The 22,010-nt window shown below is 29.7% G+C and overlaps 1 protein-coding gene across 8 annotated transcripts in view; it reads left to right on the top strand.

Annotated features, from left to right (window-relative positions):
* The first annotated feature begins 7,358 nt into the window (after positions 1-7,358).
* The window catches only part of LOC142221847 (uncharacterized), a 119,418-nt gene continuing 104,766 nt past the window's right edge, over positions 7,359-22,010 (top strand). For 5 of the 8 annotated variants that reach the window (XM_075291683.1, XM_075291685.1, XM_075291684.1 and 2 more), the window contains exons 1-2: positions 7,359-7,978; positions 8,160-8,667. The gene's annotated coding sequence lies outside the window, so the exon portion shown is untranslated. The remainder of the gene's footprint in view (positions 7,979-8,159; positions 8,668-22,010) is intronic. The other 3 variants (XM_075291682.1, XM_075291680.1, XM_075291679.1) reach the window with 3 other exon arrangements.

Below are 22,010 nucleotides of genomic sequence, written 5' to 3'. Positions count from 1 at the left end.
CCTTATATCACTTTTCGTTTTCTAAAGTTGGAGTACAGTTGGCTGGGTTTATTTTGATTACACTGTTAGAAAAATATGTTTTTCATATGTTCCGATATAAACAAAATGTGTTTCGGGCACAATTTTTAAACGCAATATATTTAAGTGCCAACATGTAATGTTCCTAAACTAACACTAAATGTTTGGGACACATATGTTAATATGTTAAAATATATTATGTTTGGGGTATGAATGTTTCATAAAAATAATATGTGTGAATGTAAACATATATAAATTTACAAATTTCGAGCAAACATATATATGTTTACAATTTCTGTGAAACGGTTGTATGTTGTTTCGGAAAACTGCTTTATGATAAGGCCAAATATTTTATATGCTTAAGTCTAAATATTATTTAATTTGAATATTAGAATGAGTATTCGGAGTAAAGAGAATAGACATTCGGAACCAAGAGCATAGAGATTTGAAAAAAAAAACAGCATGTGTTTTCGCCTTGAGAGGAGAATTTTATGTATGTGGGGACTGTAAATTTTTAATAACCCACATTTCGAAGTTTCATTATAAAAATTTAATATAGTATAAATGTCTAAATTGCAAAAAAAAATTGGTTCGGTCGGAGCAGGAATTGAACCCACGACCCTTTGCATGCAAGGCAGACATGCTAACCACTGCTCCACGTGGCCAACAAATGTATGTTTCTTTTAAATAATGTTATGTTTGCATGGGCTCGTGGGCGCTGCAAAGTATGCTATATAAATGTAACTTGTAACGATAATTGTCTACTGGTGACTATAACTACTACGTAGCCCAGTGGATAGTGTGTTGGCTTACAAACTGTATGGGCCTCGGTTCGATTCTCCGCCCAGGCGAAAGGTAAAATTAAAAAAAAAAAAATTATAAAATTGAATAATTTCTTCAACATTATTTGTATTACAGAAAAAGGTGCCAAGAACTAAAAATTTCACAATCTTCACAATCTTCTTTGGGGAAAATTCTTCCAAGCATATAATATTTTTGGGCTCAAAATGCTTCCAAACATATAATATGTTCACAAAAAACAAACATATTAATATTTCGGCAGTATCCAATAATATATGTGCTTCCTGCAAAATATGTTTGGAACATATGTTAAAGAGCGATTTTTTTTGAGGGTGTAGATCAGTGTACGAAAACAAACGAAACGATTGAGGTACGTATCATTTAAAGTCACAAACTTTTCAATTTTCGTCAATCGTTTTGTACGTAGTCACAAACAAAACAACAAACATTTCAAAAGCAAAAGAGACGAAACGGAACGATTGCTTTAATGCTCTTTGGATTTGTGTCGTTTTGTTGTTTCGTTCGGTAACGAAACGGCAATAAAACGTTTGCAAACGTTTGCTGAGCGAAACGATGACAACAGCGGGACATAACCAATACGTGAAATCAGTGTACTCTGTGTCTTCGTACGATCATGCCGCGTCCAAAAAATGATATATTACGACAACTATTTGAGTATGACAATCAAAATAAAACATTTATATGTAACAATGAAGACTGCAATAAAACTTTATGTGGGCATGCCGGTAATTTGGAGCGTCATCTTAAAAATACGCACCCTGATAAGAATGTGAACAGAAGAAGAATGTGAACAGAAATTCTTTAAACGTTACATGTACGGGAGCTATATCAAAATCATGTATGGGAGCTACATCAAAATCTGAACCGATTTCAACCAAAATAAGCATGCATATCCAGAACCTTAATTTTACTCCCTATGCAAAGTTTCAAGTAAATAGGGGTAAAACGTCTAAATCGGTCGAAAGATATATTCGGGAGATATATCAAAATCTGAACCGACTTAAACAAAACTTAGCAAGCGTAGTTAGAATGTTAATTTTACTCCCTCTGCAAAATTTCACGTAAATCAGAGTAAAACTTTTGCCTCTGTAGTCATACTAATCCAAATTGGGCGAATTCTATATATGGGAGTTATATCTAAATCTGAACCGATTTAAGTAAAATTTACCACACTTGACTACACTACTAATTGTATTCCTAGTGCAACATTTCAAGCAAATAACACTTTGGCTTCTGGGGCCATATAAGTCCATATCGGGCGAAAGATATATATGGGAGCTATATCTAAATCGGAACTATTAACCGTACGCCCTGTGTAAAATTTGAAGCAAATCAGGGCAAGACTCTGGCTTTTGATGCTACATAAGTGCAAATCGGACGAAAGATATATATGGGAGCTATATCTAAATCGGAATCGATTTAGCTGATATTTTGCATATTTTACGAGAGCCGCAAACCAATTGGCTGTCCGAAATTTTAAGAAAAGACGATGATAAATACGTCAATTATGACCAGATCGGTGAAAAATATATATGGCAGCTATATCTAAATATGAACCGATTTTTTTTTCAAAATCAATAGCGATTGTTTTTGTGAAAAAGTGAAATTCTGTGCCAAATTTGAGAACGACCCGACTTAAATTGCGAGCTGTACTTTGCACACAAAATTACATATACAGTCAGACGGACGGATATACTGACGGACATCGCTAAATCGACTCAGAATTTCATTCTAAGACGATCGGTATACTAAACGATTGGTTTCAGACTTTTCTGAGACCAATCGTTACCAAAGCGTTACATACAAATGCACAAACTTATACCCTATGCCACAGTAGTGGTGAGGGGTATAAAAATAAAATTCAAGATTTTTCTTCTTGTAAGGACTTAACGAATGAGCAAACGTTTGCGAAACGTTTGCATTTAATGTGTACCGTTTTGTTTTCTATACTTTACTAAGCACCACAGTACTTTTCAGTTTAGGTTTGGTTTCCACTCACGAACAAAAACGATACAAAACGAAAGGCAAGTGCCGTTATGTCAGGTTTTCGTTTTGTTTCGTTTTGGACATGTGGATTGTACGAAACGAAACAATTGGAAACGTTTTGTTTTGTTTGTTTTCGTACGCTGGTGTAGATTAGGTCACAAAGGTTAGGTTAGGTATAGTGGCAGCCCGAGATTTCACGCTCACTTAGTCTATTCAGCAGCGTACGAAAACAAACAAAACAAAACGTTTCCAATTGTTTCGTTTCGTACAATCCACATGTCCAAAACGAAACAAAACGAAAACCTGACATAACGGCACTTGCCTTTCGTTTTGTATCGTTTTTGTTCGTGAGTGGAAACCAAACCTAAACTGAAAAGTACTGTGGTGCTTAGTAAAGTATAGAAAACAAAACGGTACACATTAAATGCAAACGTTTCGCAAACGTTTGCTCATTCGTTAAGTCCTTACAAGAAGAAAAATCTTGAATTTTATTTTTATACCCCTCACCACTACTGTGGCATAGGGTATAAGTTTGTGCATTTGTATGTAACGCTTTGGTAACGATTGGTCTCAGAAAAGTCTGAAACCAATCGTTTAGTATACCGGTCGTCTTAGAATGAAATTCTGAGTCGATTTAGCGATGTCCGTCAGTATATCCGTCCGTCTGACTGTATATGTAATTTTGTGTGCAAAGTACAGCTCGCAATTTAAGTCGGGTCGTTCTCAAATTTGGCACAGAATTTCACTTTTTCACAAAAACAATCGCTATTGATTTTGAAAAAAAAATCGGTTCATATTTAGATATAGCTGCCATATATATTTTTCACCGATCTGGTCATAATTGACGTATTTATCATCGTCTTTTCTTAAAATTTCGGACAGCCAATTGGTTTGCGGCTCTCGTAAAATATGCAAAATATCAGCTAAATCGATTCCGATTTAGATATAGCTCCCATATATATCTTTCGTCCGATTTGCACTTATGTAGCATCAAAAGCCAGAGTCTTGCCCTGATTTGCTTCAAATTTTACACAGGGCGTACGGTTAATAGTTCCGATTTAGATATAGCTCCCATATATATCTTTCGCCCGATATGGACTTATATGGCCCCAGAAGCCAAAGTGTTATTTGCTTGAAATGTTGCACTAGGAATACAATTAGTAGTGTAGTCAAGTGTGGTAAATTTTACTTAAATCGGTTCAGATTTAGATATAACTCCCATATATAGAATTCGCCCAATTTGGATTAGTATGACTACAGAGGCAAAAGTTTTACTCTGATTTACGTGAAATTTTGCAGAGGGAGTAAAATTAACATTCTAACTACGCTTGCTAAGTTTTGTTTAAGTCGGTTCAGATTTTGATATATCTCCCGAATATATCTTTCGACCGATTTAGACGTTTTACCCCTATTTACTTGAAACTTTGCATAGGGAGTAAAATTAAGGTTCTGGATATGCATGCTTATTTTGGTTGAAATCGGTTCAGATTTTGATGTAGCTCCCATACATGATTTTGATATAGCTCCCGTACATGTAACGTTTAAAGAATTTCTGTTCACATTCTTCTTCTGTTCACATTCTTATCAGGGTGCGTATTTTTAAGATGACGCTCCAAATTACCGGCATGCCCACATAAAGTTTTATTGCAGTCTTCATTGTTACATATAAATGTTTTATTTTGATTGTCATACTCAAATAGTTGTCGTAATATATCATTTTTTGGACGCGGCATGATCGTACGAAGACACAGAGTACACTGATTTCACGTATTGGTTATGTCCCGCTGTTGTCATCGTTTCGCTCAGCAAACGTTTGCAAACGTTTTATTGCCGTTTCGTTACCGAACGAAACAACAAAACGACACAAATCCAAAGAGCATTAAAGCAATCGTTCCGTTTCGTCTCTTTTGCTTTTGAAATGTTTGTTGTTTTGTTTGTGACTACGTACAAAACGATTGACGAAAATTGAAAAGTTTGTGACTTTAAATGATACGTACCTCAATCGTTTCGTTTGTTTTCGTACACTGCTATTCAGTAAACTATTCAGTCCATTGTGATACCACAGTGGTGAACTTCTCTCTTATCACTGAGTGCTACCCGATTCTACAATCACAAAACAAGTAAATATATTTTATTTAAAAGAAAGTTCATAATCTTTGTTTTAAAAAAGGGGTTCCTTTAAATTTAGTACACGGATCTTTGAAATTTGCATCCTTTCGTTAAAGTTGTATATCTTTGCAGTAAGAGAAATTTTCCTTACGGTAAAGAAAACGGAGCTGTTGAAAAAAAAACTTCAAATATATGCTAAGACTTGTTTTGTGGATTTTGCATCTGTGGTTTGATTTTTTTTTATATAAATTTTTACTTTTACTTTGAAGTATCTGCTATAATTGGTAGTTTATTTTTGATCATGAATAGCTTTGTTAATACACTGAAAAAACAGTGAACCAACTAGGAAGAAAACTTTTGGTTAATATAAAAAAATTTTGAATATTTTTAGAAAATTTTAACTAAAGAGTATTACAAACGCTGGCATCACGCCGATATCACAAAAATAAGTAAATATTTTTCGACAAATTCAAGAAAATTTATTAGACATAAATAATTTGTTTCACTTGATAAAGAAAATTTTGTAGTTTGAAGGAAAAAATTGAAGTTCAAAATTGCAAGAATGTCTTAAGTGACACACGAAGTTCATGATGGACGCATTTGTAGTAAAATTTACAAATTTAAAGAAATAATGAACTATTTTGTGAAAAATACAAATTCAGTAAATTTGTGTATAATTTTTTCCCGTTATTTAGTTGATTTAACTATCGTATTCAAAAAATTATTAGAGTAAAGGAAACTTTCCCCAAATATAATAATTCCATGCACTAAAATAAAGTTAAATTGGTTTTTGTGAAATAGAGAGTTCACTTTTTTTGGGTGTACATCGCAAAAAGAGAATGAATTAGGATAAATAAGATTTGTATTCCAATATTAATTTTGTAGGACCTAAATTTTAAATTCCTTTATTTTAAAGAACAGACATATTTGGCTCTTAATATATACCAAACTCTTTAAGGGAAGGTGAAAATCTTTCAAGTACACTCAAAAAAAAGTGAACTCTCTATTTCACTAAAGCCAATTTAACTTTATATTAGTTCATAGAATCACTATGTTTGGAAAAAGTTTACTTTACTCAAATAATTTTTTGCGTATGATAGTTAAATGAACTAAAAAACAGGAAAAAATTATACAAAAATAAAGCATAAAGGTTCCCTAATTTCGTATTTCTCACAAAATAGTTCATTATTTCTTTAAATTTGTAAATTTTACCAAAAATGTGTCCATCATGAACTTCGTATGGCACTAAAGACATTCTTGCAACTTTGAACTCCAAGATTTCTCTTAAAACTACAAAATTTTCTTTAACAAGTTCAAAAACTTAGTTATGTCTAATAAATTTTTTGAATTTGTCGAAAAATATTTACTTATTTTTACCATATCGGAGTGATGCCAGCGCTTGTAATACTGTTTAGTTAATTTTTTCTAAAAAAATTCAAAATTTTCTAAAATTAATCGCAAGATATCTTTCCTGGTGGGTTCACTGTTTTTTCAGTGTAGAGTTTTTCTTTTGAGTTTAACAAAAGAACAACGTCTGCTACACCTGTTTTCCAAACGTTTATTTTTTGCTTTTACGAAACTTTAAATTAAAAATTTAAAGATTTTAAATTTAATAGCATATAAATAAATAAAACAAATTAAATATATTTAATTTGAATTGTTTCATTATTTTATACGAATAAAATTGCAAGGAATGCAATCCATTGAATCAAGAAATCAAAATATTTGTGGCGGAATAAAAAAATCTAAGTGTAAGCAGCATTTATAAATTTATTTCGTAGATTCAAGATTGCTCAAGAGCATCGATCACACCCATAACACCCGTAGAAGATATATTCAAAATTCCTGTATTTAAAAATAATTATGGACGAAATAAACACCTTTCCGCAAGAATCCGAGACGACCGAAAGCGTAAGAAGATGAAGTGCTAATTTCGCAATGAAGCAATAACTAAATCTATATCAACTTAAGAAAACAATATTCATATACTAATATTAATGAATTCACAGAAATAATATTTAAAATTTAGTTATAGTAAAATGTCATAAAATAAATACATACAATAAAAAAATTATCCCAATCTAACGACTAAGATATTTCACCTAAAACCAATAGGAGGTCCCTGAGGTGAACTATTATTTTATTTAATGTTTATTTTATTTATAATGAAATGTAAGGAACCATTTGCTTATATTTTTTTAATGAAAATTCAAATACTAACGGTAATATCAGTACAACCCTATTTCCTTCTACACACTTGGAAAATAAAGTATTTAATACGCAGCAATACAACTCTGGCATTGTTTTTATGACAATTTCCAAAAAACACTCTCGCACACTCTCTTCCACACACTCAAATAGCGGCGAATTAAACAACAACTAACCAATTGTGTGGTCGACAAGCTAATTCAGTCTTTCGCCAACCGTTGAATGAACGAAATTCGAATTTGTTTTGTATCGTGCGCGTGTTTCTTGTGCATGGGACCGAAGTGTTTGTGCCGTCGAATACATTTAATGTCGCTATTTATTTATTGTTTTTGTTCTCACACTCGGATTACTCGCCTCTTAACTAATCCTCAATGCAATTAATTCAATGACCGATAGATGAAACAACAAATAAATAAAACGCAACAGAAAATTTAATAGTAGTGCAAAAACAATTTCATTGAATATCTACAACATTACAATAACAAATACCATCATCATTGCCATCAACACCACCACCAGCACCACCCGCATATGATGGTAGAAACCTGAAAAATGTACATTGTACAACATCAACATCTAATAAAAATAACAAAAACAACAACTACATATTATTAAAGGCCCGTATGCCACCCATATATTTGTTGGTGGGGGGCTATGAATGAATGTGACAAAATACTACGGCGAAAGTAGAGTGTATTAAAAAATAACAAATTCTAACGAAAATAAAGAAATAGAATAGAAATCAGGTGAAATATAAGATTAATTTTCTAAAAAAAAAAAAAATTTGCTAAACAAATTTCTACACAACAACAAAAACTTTCTTTTAAGTGTTAAGGTGGGTATTAAGTTCGAGTTTAGCCGCTAAAAACGTCATTTTTTCACGGTTACTTTTCTTTAATAATCCATTTTAAGGAATACAAACTTTGTGAAAATTTGCTTTGGGCTTTTCCCCATCAAGTTATAATAAAATGTGCAACAAATACGTATAATTTCATGCATTTTTCTTACTGATTTAGTTTTCACTTTAGCGAAAAACTCGAACTTAATACTCACCTTTATGTGCAAAAAATAAGAAAATACAAAAACAACAATATCAAAAGATGCCGAAGTTGTATTGAGGAGGAGGCGAGTTTGCAAAAACCACAACAACAAACACAACGAACTGCTTAAATAGTTGCTAGAATAGCAAACAAAATCAATTCATATAATTGATCAACAAAAGAGAAAATATCCAATAAAAGTGAATAATAGAGGAAATATTGAAGAAAAAAAAATAAATGAAAAATATATATGGTTTTCATTGTCTATAGTCGACATCATTATTTGCATATTGATGCAAAAAAAAAAATAATTAATTCTTGTTAACTAGTTTGAGTGTGTATGAGTTTTTTGTGTTTGTGATTTTTGTTTAAAACACGAAAACGAAGAAAATAATGAAATAAGCAACGAAATCATTAAACATTTTTTGTAATACCAACAATGGATTATTTATAACGGATATCCATCCATACCCTAACGAAATAGGTTAGTATATATTTTTGTTTTTATTTTTACAACCCCCCACCACCGTTTATATATTCGGGAGCTAACAACAAATTGTCAAAAAAGCGGTTTCTCTTTCACGAGAGAGGTCAAAAGTTCATGTTGACCGAAAATCAAGTAATCGAGTATATGCATGTGAGCAGTATCTATAGTCTCCTAGCTAAAAATTAGTAAACTAAAGTTATAGGTTCAATTAATGTTTTATTTTTTAAAAATGAACAAAAAATAAGACTACAACATAACTACACAGAAAAAAATATCACCAAAAAATATCTCCAATTAAAATGTCGATTGAAGTTGAAAATTTTTTCAATTAAAAAAATTAATTGATACAATTAACTGTTTAATCAATGTAGAAACAATTAGTAAATAAAGTCAATGATTTTAAAATTTTTGATTAAAAAATTAATTGATACAATAAACTTTTTAATCAAACACGGAAGACTAAGTCAATTAAAAACAATCAATTTTTTAACCAAACTAAACTCAGTTAAGAAAGTAATTGACAATAGTTAAGTTTTTAATGAAAAAAATTTATTGAGTTTTGTAATCAACATCAATTACGTTTTTAATTGAATCAATTAAAAAATTAATTGACATTTTGTTGAAAAAAACAATTAATTTTTTAATTAATTTGTCCGATTAAAACTGTGATTGATACTATCAATTTGTTATTGAAGACATTTCAATTAAAAAATTAATTGGATCAATTAATTTCCTGATTGAATCACCAAAAAAATTTTTTTGTGTGTAGACAATTAATTTATAACAAAGCAACTAAAAGTAGTTCCACTGTTTTTCATACATTCCCAGCAAAAAATGTTGATCTAACGGCACAACTTTAAAAGTACACTGAAAAAACAGTGAACCCACCAGCAAGAAAACATTTATTTAATATTAGAATTTTTTTAGTATTTTTAGAAAATTTTAACTAAACAGTATTACAAACGCTGACATCACGCCGATATCACAAAAATTAGTAAATATTTTTCGACAAATTCAAGAAAATTTATTCGACATAATTAATTGTTTTCACTTGTTAAAAAAATTTTGTAGTCTGAAAGAAAAAATTGGAGTTAAAAATTGCAAGAATGTCTTTAGTGATATACGAAGTTCATGATGGACGCATTTGTAGTAAAATTTACAAATTTAAAGAAATAATGAACTATTTTGTGAGAAGTATGAATTTAGTAAAACTTTTTACTTCATTTGTGTATAACTTTTTTCCGTTTTTTAGTTCATTTAACTAACGTACGCAAAAAATTATTAGATTAGATGAAACTTTCTCCATATATAATAATTCCATGAACTAAAATAAAGTTAAATTGGCTTTAGTGAAATAGAGAGTTAAATTTTTTTTGAGTGTACTTAGAACGCATTAAAAATCATAAATAAATATAAAAATTATTTATTTCAAAACATTAAAAATTTTTTTAATTCACATCCAAAACACAGAATTCAGATCACACCTTAAGAAGTGATGAAAATTCAGTGCAACGGCTGTGGAGGGTGGACGTCCGTCCTATGATATGCCCATGTTAAATTCATGGCTTCTGCGCCAATTTTGCACAAACATTTTTATTACGTTTTGGCGACGCTTTGTTGGTAAGATCCCAGCAAAAATTTTGGAAGTGATGAATTTAACATGTGCTTGCCATAGGACTGATTTCCACCATTTCAATAATAAATTTTCAATGCATTATAGTGCTTGTCTGAATCATTTGACCTCAAATATTTTTAAAAAATCTCAATTTTTCTAGAATGGATTTAGCATTGTTTTCAACCAAATTATTTGTACCATTTTATTAATTCTCACTCTGTTTTTAAACAATATGAAACAAAAAAATTATAAATGACCCTTTAAAAATACTAAAAAAAAACGAGTTATAACAAATTTTTAAAAACCTTCTTTTTTAAAAACCTTCTTGTTTAGTTAAAATAAAGAACATTTTTGGGAGGTCAGTTTTGGAAGTGCTTCTAAAGTCCTGCCTTTAGAAGAACTTCCAATTTTTTTGCAGAGTTGTTTAATATTATATTAAAAACAATGGAAAATCGTAAATAGATTTTCAAATTTTGGGTGGGGGTGCTAAAATTTTTCTAGGGAAGGCTAAGCCCATTCCCCAGAGGCCTTCCTACGCCTATGAAAAAATTTTACACAAATAAAGCATAAAGATTTACTAAATTCGTACTTTTCACAAAATAGTTCGTAATTTCTTTAAATTTGTAAATTCTACTACACCCTCAAAAAAAATCGCCTCTCTAACATATGTTCCAAACATATTTTGCAGGAAGCACATATATTATTGGATACTGCCGAAACATTAATATGTTTGTTATATGAGAAAATATTATATGTTAGGAAGCATTTTGAGCCCAAAAATATTATATGCTTGGAAGAATTTTCCCCAAAGAAGATTGTGCTCATTCCACGAAATTTTTTAGTTATTGGCACCTTTTTCTGTAATACAAATAATGTTGAAGAAATTATTCAATTTTATAATTTTTTTAAATTTTACCTTTCGCCTGGACGGAGAATCGAACCGAGGACCATACAGTTTGTAAGCCAACACACTACCACTGAGCTACGTAGCTGTTATAGTCACCAGAAGACAATTATCGTTATAAGTTACATTTATATAGCATAGTTTGCAGCGCCCACGAGCCCATGCAAACATAACATTATTTAACAGAAACATACATGTGTTGGCAACGTGGAGCAGTGGTTAGCATGTCTGCCGTACATGCAAAGGGTCGTGGGTTCAATCCCTGCTCCGACCAAACACCAATTGTTTTTTTTTTTTTTAATTTACATATTTATATTTATACTATACATTTTTATAATGAAACTTCGAAATGTGGGTTATTAAAAATTTACAGTAAGAAACGGTGCTTGATATAAACGAAATGGACTGAGCTTTTGGATAAAATATAATTTTTTTATTGCAAAAATAACAATTTTGTAATAAAAAACTGGTTTTGGTATAAAAGTTTGATATTTTGGAAGGAATTCAAAAACTCTAACAAAGGAAGAACGTGGGGTCGAGTATAAACATACATAAATAATTTTATAATATACACAAATTAAATAATATTTAGACTTAAATTAAATAATATTTAGACTTAAGCGTATACAATTTTTGGCCTTATCATAAAGCAGTTTCCGAAACAACATATAAGCGGTTTCACAGAAATTGCTCTCTTTCGATTCTCTCGCTGTGTTAATTTGATATCTTTCGTCAACCCTCCCGGTGTTTATCTCTATTTCTTTCTCTATACTCTCTCTCTCTCTCTCTCTCTCTCTGTGGCTCTCTGAATAAAATATCACAACATATATATGTTTACTCGAAATTTGTAAATTTATATATGTTTACATTCACACATATAATTTTTATGAAACATGCATGCCCTAAACATAATATATTCTAACATATTAACATATGTGTTCCAAACATTTAGTGTTAGTTTGAGAACATTACATGTTTGCACTTAACTATATTGTGTTTACAAATTGTGCCCGAAACACATTTTGTTTATATCGAAACATATGAAAAACATATTTTTCTAACAGTGTACAAATGCGCCCACCTTGAACTTCGTATGGTACTAAAGACATTCTTGTAATTTTGAACTCCAATTTTTCCATAAAATTGCAAAATAGTCTTTAACAAGTGAAACAAATTAATTGCGTCTAATATTTTTTCTTGAATTTGTTGAAAAATATTTACTTATTTTTGTGATATCGGTGTGATGTCAGCGTTTGTAATACTATTTAGTTAATATGTTGTAAAAATAATTTAAATTTTTTAAAATTAACCGAAATGTTTCTTCATGATGGCTTCAATGTGTGGGATCTCATTTATCGAATTTTTGTTCTCTTTTCTAAAGATATTTCTCCTTAACGTAAAAAATGTAGACCTAATATAATTCGAGGGTTGCCTTTTATATTTCGCGATTAGAGAACAAAAATATTAATGATCAAAAATCGATTTATTGTTTTTAAAAATATTCCCTATACACTATGTAATATCAGTTGGCGCACAACATCAATGGTTTCCGAAACAACAACTTGAAGTGAACTACACTTAAAGAAAAATGTTTGGAAAATGTGTACCGTTAGAGTTGTTTGAATTTCTTCGAAAATTTCAAACTTTTATTACCAAAAAGAATTTTTTGTTTTTTTTTTTTGCAATGAAAAAAAATTGACTTAAAACCCGTCCATTTTGTTTATATCAAATACTGTTCTTTTCCGACTTTAAGTCTTTTATAAGACACATTTTGAAGTTCCATTATAAAAATTTAATATCGTAGTATGTAATGTCGAACATCTTTTTGTAACCTTCCGAGAATTTTTGTGTTTGGTCGAAGCTGGGATTGAACCCACGACCCTTCGAATGCAAGGCGGACATGCTAACACTTGCTCCATGGTGACTAACTAAAGGAATGTTTCTGTCAAATAAAGTTTCTTTACATCGGTTCGTGGGCGTCGAAAACAATGCTTTATAAATATAACTGCTTGATTGATTGCGCACAAGCACGTTGATGCCTATAGCGATAATTGACACATTTTGAAGATCCATTATAAAAACTTAATATCGTAGTATGTAATGTCGAACATCTTTTTGGAACCTTCCGAGAATTTTTGTGTTTGGTCGAAGCTGGGATTGAACCCACGACCCTTTGAATGCAAGGCGGAGATGCTAAACCTTTCTCCATGGTGACTAACTAAAGGAATGTTTCTGTCAAATAAAGTTTCTTTACATCGGCTCGTGGGCGCCGAAAACAATGCTTTATAAATATAACTGCTTACAAACTGTATAGCCAACGGTTCGATTCTCCGCCCTGGCGAGAGGTAAAATTTAAAAAGTTTATAAAATCTAAATTGTTTGTATTACAGAAAAAGGTGCTAAGAACTAAAAAACCTCTTCGAAGTGAGAAAAATGAGAGGGGAGATGCTATCAAACAAAATTTTTTTTTGAGTTAGTCTTTATGAAATTGCTTTTAAATCTTGCAAAAGAATCAACGTTTACCACAAAAAGTATAAACATTTCTTTCAAAACAAACTTCCTTACAGCGAAAAGCAAATGGAAAACGATATTTGTTTGTCTAAAATTTCGTTTGGGAGGAAAGAATTATTTTTTGCATATACGACCTTGGTTGAATTCACCATACCACCGATGAACACCGATTCTTGACGGATCGCTAAAAATCGAATTAAGTTAATCGATGCACTATGTTTTAGTTTTTTGTATTTTAATCTTCTTTATTTTTATATATTTCATAAGGTTTACAATTTTAACTAAATAAATATTAACACTGAATATAAATAAGTTATACTGATCAATTAAAAGCCACGTTGCTTTGTTGCGTCAGGCGTACTGCCATATCTGTTAGGCGTATTCATTCATTAGGAAGGCTCGATATCTCAAACAGTATTTTAGATATTTTACAAGATTATTCCACTATTGGTTTCACGACCATTCAAAATTAGAATTAATTCATTTAGAGTAAGATATTCCTGTTGAAATATGGCTAATCTGTTTTCACAAAACACCGGACATCGTGCTATGATGTGTTCTACATCTTTTTAGCATGCAAATTCACGGTGAAGCATGTAAATATGAATAAATACACGCCTGGACTGTACATGTTTCGGTTCGGGCGAATGAACCTTTCCACAGCCTTTAGTATAGATCTGGCTGGGAGAGATAACTCAATTTTGGGCCCTTTATGCTAACTCCTTATGGAGAAAACATTTGGGAAATTTCCTCTTACAAATTGAATCATCTTTTCTCCCACTGTACATCATATTTTCATATAACTTACAAGTCCCTTAATCTTATTTTTATTTTCGTTTTTGTTACATAGTAATGCAACAACACGAAATTTATTTTTAGAAAGCTAATTTGTTAGAATTCACCTAAGTGGTGAACAGTCGAACAATGCTTATTGTTTCTACAGTCAACTACAACATATGACAATTAACAGAAACTGGTTTCCAGGATACAACAACAATTCTAACGCGTACATTAGTCGTGTTTTCCTAGTTTTACTACGGGCTCATCGTTACTTATTATATTACATGTTAGCCTGATACCGAAACAGGCAATTGACGTCCAAAATGCATTATATCTAATTATACAATTATTTTTCGAGCTTTATGGACAGATACAGATTAAGGAACATGGTTAATAGAGCCATTGAAAAGAAAACGCCAGATACAATTAACCATGTTCCTTAATCTGTATCTGTCCATAAAGCTCGAAAAATAATTGTATAATTAGATATAATGCATTTTGGACGTCAATTGCCTGTTTCGGTATCAGGCTAACATGTAATATATGAATAAAATATATAGAATTTATATTTAAATTAAGCTTAGATCAGCTCAAAGAGTCTACATTAAAATAATGTTAGTAATATTGGAGTATAATTGAAAACGAGGACTCAAATAGGCCTTCAAAAAAAACATCTTAGGAAACTTGACGTTTGACAAAGTTAACGTTTCCTCATCATAATTTTTTTAAGTATATTGTGCTACAATTTTTAGGTTTTTTGTTTGAATACTCGAAATCGATTAGGAGATTTTGGCCAGCATCAATTATTCGATTAGTCACTATGTCCTTGGAGTCATTGGATGTATTTTAAATTGGCTTTTGAGTGCAGACAGGTATGTATGTTAAAATCTTTTTATATCCAATTCTATTACATTGTGATTCATTACCATTGCTAATGGTTGCCAGTATAATATTCAGTTGAAAACATCATAAAGACCACAAAAGGTAGAGAAAATTTGTAAATGCATTATTTGTTTATGAGGCAAGGTTTCAGCTTTGCGAAATTACTCACAACCAAACTCATCGAAATTGAGCAAATTGAATACTAATATCAAAAGAGAACCTAATTCAACGTTTAGCTCCCCAGCAAAAAAAAAGCGTCGCCAAAAAAGTAGTGAAAATGTTCTTTTTGGATCCAGCAGTGTTGCAAAATTGGCGCAGAAGCGATGAATTTAACATAGACTTGTCATAGGACGGACGTTCACCATTTCAACAGCCGTTGCGCTGAATTTGAATTGCTTTTTAGGGTGTGATCTGAATTCAGTGTTTTGGATGTGAATTAAAAAAATTTATGATATTTTGCCAATTAAATAATTTTTATAATTTTTTACTATTTTTAATGCATCCTAACGGTTGTCTGAAACGTTTGACCTCAAATATTTTTAAAAATTCGCATTTCTTCTAAAATGAATTTAGCATTTTCATCCACAAAACTTGAATAATTTGCTTCATTTTATTAATTCTTATTCTGTTTTTAATCTATTTGAAACAAAAAAGTTAAAATTACACATTACAAATATGAACCAGTAAGGAAAGTCTAAAGTCGGGCGGGGCCGACTATATTAAAACCTGCACCACTTTGTAGATCTAAATTTTCGATACCATATCACATCCGTCAAATGTGTTTGGGGCTATATATTGTCCCAAATACATACATTTAAATATCACTCGATCTGGACAGAATTTGATAGACTTCTACAAAATCTATAGACTCAAAATTTAAGTCGGTTAATGCACTAGGGTGGAACACAATGTTATTAAAAAACATATGCACTAACTTATAATACCCTGTTCCACAGTGTGGAGCAGGGTATAAATATGGGAAACGTTTAAATCTGAAGCAATTTTAAGGAAACTTCGAAAAAGTTTATTTATGATTTATCGCTCGATATATATGTATTAGAAGTTTAGGAAAATTAGAGTCATTTTTACAACTATTCGACTAAGCAGTGGCGATTTTACAAGGAAAATGTTGGTATTTTGACCATTTTTGTCGAAATCAGAAAAACATATATATGGGAGCTATATCTAAATCTGAATCGATTTCAATCAAATTTGGCACACATGACTATATTACTAATTGTACTCCTAGTGCAAAATTTCAACTAAATCGGAGTTAAAAATTGGCCTCTGTGGTCATATGAGTGTAAATCGGGCGAAAGCTATATATGGGAGCTATATCTAAATCTGAACCGATTTCAAACAAATTTGACACGGATAGCTATAATGCTAATTCTACTCCCTGTGCAAAATTTCAACTAAATCGGAGCAAAATATTGGCCTCTGTGAGCAAATGAGTGTAAATCGGGCGAAAGCTATGTATGGGAGCTATATCTAAATCTGAACCGATTTTGCTGATATTTTGCAAGTTTTTCGAGACTCATAAAATATTCGGATGTACGGAATTTGAGGAAGATCGGTTGATATACACGCCAATTATGACCAGATCGGTGAAAAATATAAATGGCAGCTATATCTAAATCTGAACCGATTTTTTCCAAAATCAATAAGGATCGTCTTTGAGCCGAAACAGGACCCTATACCAAATTTTAGGACAATCGGACTAAAACTGCGAGCTGTACTTTGCACACAAAAATACATCAACAGACAGACAGACGGACAGACAGACAGACAGACAGACGGACATCGCTAAATCGATCTCAGACTTTTCCTTCTTGGCGTTACATACAAATGCACAAACTTATTATACCCTGTACCAGAGTAGTGGTGAAGGGTATAAAAAGCGAGTTATACAAAAGTGAATTAAAAGAACTTCCTGCACTACTGTCGTTAAAAGTCAGCCAACGAAATAAATTTGTTAATACAACGAAATTTTTCGTTATTATAACGAATTTTCTGTCAATCAACGTTACCTTTCGTACTATTAACGAATACTTTCATTGTATTAATGAAAATGTTTCGTTATATCAATGAAAATTTTTCGTTGGGTGACTTTTAATGAAATTTTCTTTGTGTGTGTGTAGTTAAAATAAAGAACATCTTTGGAAGTGTTTTTTTTTTTTAAGTTTAGAAGAACTTCCAAATTTTTTTGCTGGGTCAATGACAAAGGACATTTTTATATTCTCTACCAAAGTTTTCTATAAAACTAAAATTGTGACAAAATTTTCTATAGAAGTAAAATTGTGACAAAATTTTCTGTAGAAATAAAATTGTGACAAAATTTTCTATAGAAATAAAATTTTGACAAAATTTTCTATAGAAATAAAATTTTAACGAAATTTTCTATAGAAATAAAATTGTGACAAAATTTTCTATAGAAATAAAATTGTGACAACATTTTCTATAGAAATAAAATTGTGATAAAATTTTCTATAGGAATGAAATCTTGACAAAATTTTCTATGGAAATAACATTTTGACAAAATTTTCTATAGAAATAAAATTTTGACAAAATTTTCTATAGAAATAACATTTTGATTTCGACAAAAATTTCTATAGAAATAAAATTTTGACAAAATTTTCTATAGAAATAAAATTGTGACAAAATTTTATATAGAAATAAAATTGTGACAAAATTTTCTATAGAAATAAAATTGTGACAAAATTTTCTATAGAAATAAAATTTTGACAAAATTTTCTATAGAAATAAAATTTTAACGAAATTTTCTATATAAATAAAATTTTGACAAAATTTTCTATAGCAATAAAATTTTGATAAAATTACTATAGAAATAAAATTTTGACAACATTTTCTATAGAAATAAAATTTTGACAAAATTTTCTATAGAAATAAAATTTTGATAAAATTACTATAGAAACAAAATTTTGACAACATTTTCTATAGAAATAAAATTTTTAAAAAAATTTCTATAGAAATAACATTTTGATTTCGACAAAAATTTCTATAGAAATAAAATTTTGACAAAATTTTCTATAGAAAAAAAAATTTTCAAAATTTTCTATAGAAATAAAATTTTGACAAAATTTTCTATAGAAATAAAATTTTAACAAAATTTTCTATAGAAATAAAATTTTGAAAAAAAATTCTATAGAAATAAAATTTTGACAAAATTTTTCTATAGAAATAAAATTTTGATAAAATTTTCTATAGAAATAAAATTTTGACAAAATTTTCTATAGAAGTAAAATTGTGACAAAATTTTCTATAGAAATAAAATTTTGACAAAATTTTCTATAAAAATAAAATTTTGTCAAAATTTTCTATAAAAATAAAATGTTTGTCAAAATTTTCTATAAAAATAACATTTTGTCAAAATTTTCTATAAAAATAAAATTTTGACAAAATTTTCTATAGAAATAAAATTGTGACAAAATTTTCTATAGAAATAAAATTTTGACAAAATTTTCTATAGAAATAAAATTTTAACGAGATTTTCTATAGAAATAAAATTGTGACAAAATTGATATAGAAATAAAATTTCGACAAATATGATTTTTTTTGTTTGGTAGTTTTTTGGTAAAATTTTCTCCAAATTGTGGTAGATTGTGAAAAAGTTGACATTCTGTTTCTGACTACAATTTTTAATACTGCAAGAGCCAATATCTAACAATAATCTGACAAAATTTTGACAAAATTTTCTATAGAAATAAAATTGTGACAAAATTTTCTATAGAAATAAAATTGTGACAAAATTTTCTATAGAAATAAAATTGTGACAAAATTTTCTATAGAAATAAAATTTTGACAAAATTTTCTATAGAAATAAAATTTTAACGAAATTTTCTATATAAATAAAATTTTGACTAAATTTTCTATAGAAATAAAATTTTGATAAAATTTCTATAGAAACAAAATTTTGACAACATTTTCTATAGAAATAAAATTTTGAAAAAATTTTCTATAGAAATAAAATTTTGACAAAATTTTCTGTGGAAATAACATTTTGACAAAATTTTCTATAGAAATAAAATTTTGACAAAATTTTCTATAGAAATAACATTTTGATTTCGACAAAAATTTCTATAGAAATAAAATTTTGACAAAATTTTCTATAGAAAAAAAAATTGTCAAAATTTTCTATAGAAATAAAATTTTAACAAAATTTTCTATAGAAATAAAATTTTAACAAAATTTTCTATAGAAATAAAATTTTGAAAAAAAATTCTATAGAAATAAAATTTTGACAAAATTTTTCTATAGAAATAAAATTTTGATAAAATTTTCTATAGAAATAAAATTTTGACAAAATTTTCTATAGAAGTAAAATTGTGACAAAATTTTCTATAGAAATAAAATTTTGACAAAATTTTCTATAAAAAAAAATTTTGTCAAAATTTTCTATAAAAATAAAATGTTTGTCAAAATTTTCTATAAAAATAACATTTTGTCAAAATTTTCTATAAAAATAAAATGTTGACAAAATTTTCTATAGAAATAAAATTGTGACAAAATTTTCTATAGAAATAAAATTTTGACAAAATTTTCTATAGAAATAAAATTTGTACTAACATTTCTATAGAAATAAAGTATTGACAAAATTGATATAGAAATAAAATTTCGACAAATATGATTTTTTTTGTTTGGTAGTTTTTTGGTGAAATTTTCTCCAAATTGTGGTAGATTGTGAAAAAGTTGACATTCTGTTTCTGACTACAATTTTTAATACTGAAAGAGCCAATATCTAACAATAATCTCGGGTAACACAGTAGTTATACAACACCCATGAATGGAGGGTAATGCCAGGTACCTATCACAAGTAGACAATAGGGCCAACCAACCGAGAATAGCTAGTCAGCCAGCCATTCAAACAAAAATGATGATAGAGATGGTGGTTTTTGATGTTGCTTGTATTCTGTAGGCCATTTATTCATTGAAATGGACTGATAGTTTGCTCTCTAGCATGTAGCCGAAATGTCTGTCCAAGGAAACCTTGAGAATACAAACAATACACGATTTATGGTGTGAACAAACCATTTATTCACATATCTCTTCTCTTCATTTTCTACTTTCTTAGGTAAATGGGAAAAATGCTTTCCTCGCGCATCAGAAAACATAAAATGAATGGCGAAGAAAAACATCTCAATTTTTTTTAATTACAATTTTACAGTTGGGAAATTCAAGATCATTTTAGTGGGAACTTAACGGGGACTAGAGTGAATGGTAGAAGGCAGTTTGGGGTGCAAGCAATTCTAACTGGGTGAGTGGCTATTTGATTGCTCGCATGGTTTATTTTATGAGAGTATGTCTAAGAAGGGGGCCCAGTTTTCTGTTCGTCTGCATATTCTTTTGTATTGTGTCATGGAACCGTCACATCTCGAACATGGATTTTGTGCTAGGAAAAATTGCCATGGTAGTGTATACCAACGCCCATTTTCTCAGCAATGGAATATAAGCCAGAAAAAACAAATATTCATTTATTCTGAACTCTGATTATGTTGCTGATAATAATGGGATTCGCTTTTATGAATGCACTTTTTAATGGAAAGCTTTCTTTGGATTTGATTTCTTAAAGACCTACTCCACTATAACATACATTCTTTTGTTCTTATCTGATAGGAAATGTAAATTAAACGTTTATGTTAAATATATACTTGATTGTTGTCTATAGAGATTTATAATTACTTTCCGATAAAAGTGTATCTAAGCTAAGTTTAAGTTCTTTTAACTGAAAAAATGACGATATGATAAAAAATAATTCAATATTGATTCGGCAAATTCAACACTTTTTTTATACACAAAGAAAAGATATTTGTGGCAATCGAATTTTTGCCAACCTCTTTCCATCAGTTGGCGCATATGTTTGTTGTCTATTGTGTCGACCTTACTATTCGGGTGACACATTTTTTCGGGTGACATAAGTGTCGAAGTTTATGTTATACTTACACTTTTTGATAGCATTTGCAAATGAATTACTGTTGTTTTGATTTCAGCCATGCGTTGACTACCTTAGTACCTTAAGCAATAGAAGAAAAATATGCTTGACTGCAAGATGGTTGGATGGACGGCCGTTACATTTGTATACCTTTCACCATTAATATGGTACAAGGTATAATAAGTTCGTTCATTTAGTAAACCGATCGTTTTAGAATTATATTCTGAGACGATGCAGCGATGTCTCAAATCTTATTTTGACTAAGAGACAATCGCTTTTGATTTCGGTACAAATCGGTACAGATTTAGATATAGCTGCCATATTAAATCTGAACCGATTTGGATGATATTTTCCAGGTTTGGTTGATTCCACAAAAGGTTGCCTTGTGCTAAATTTGAGTAAGATCGGATAAAATGAGGCCATTATCGTCAAAACTAAGGTTATTGGTGGCAAATTCTTGAAAATCGGGCGATACATATATATGGGAGCTAGTTCTAAATCTGAACCGATTTCGATAATATTTTGATACCACAGATGGTTACTTTGTGCTAAATTTTAATAAAATCGGTTAATAAATAAAGTTATTATGTCCAAATTTTGGAAATTTTGTATATGGGAACTATATTTAAATCTGAACCGATTTCTATGATCTTTTGCACATATAGTAAGTACTATAGAAAAATAGATTTGGCCAATTT

This window comes from Haematobia irritans, chromosome 1 (genome assembly GCF_050003625.1).
Source record: "Haematobia irritans isolate KBUSLIRL chromosome 1, ASM5000362v1, whole genome shotgun sequence".
Lineage (NCBI taxonomy): Eukaryota > Metazoa > Arthropoda > Insecta > Diptera > Muscidae > Haematobia > Haematobia irritans.
This window is presented reverse-complemented; position numbering and strand designations above follow the sequence as displayed.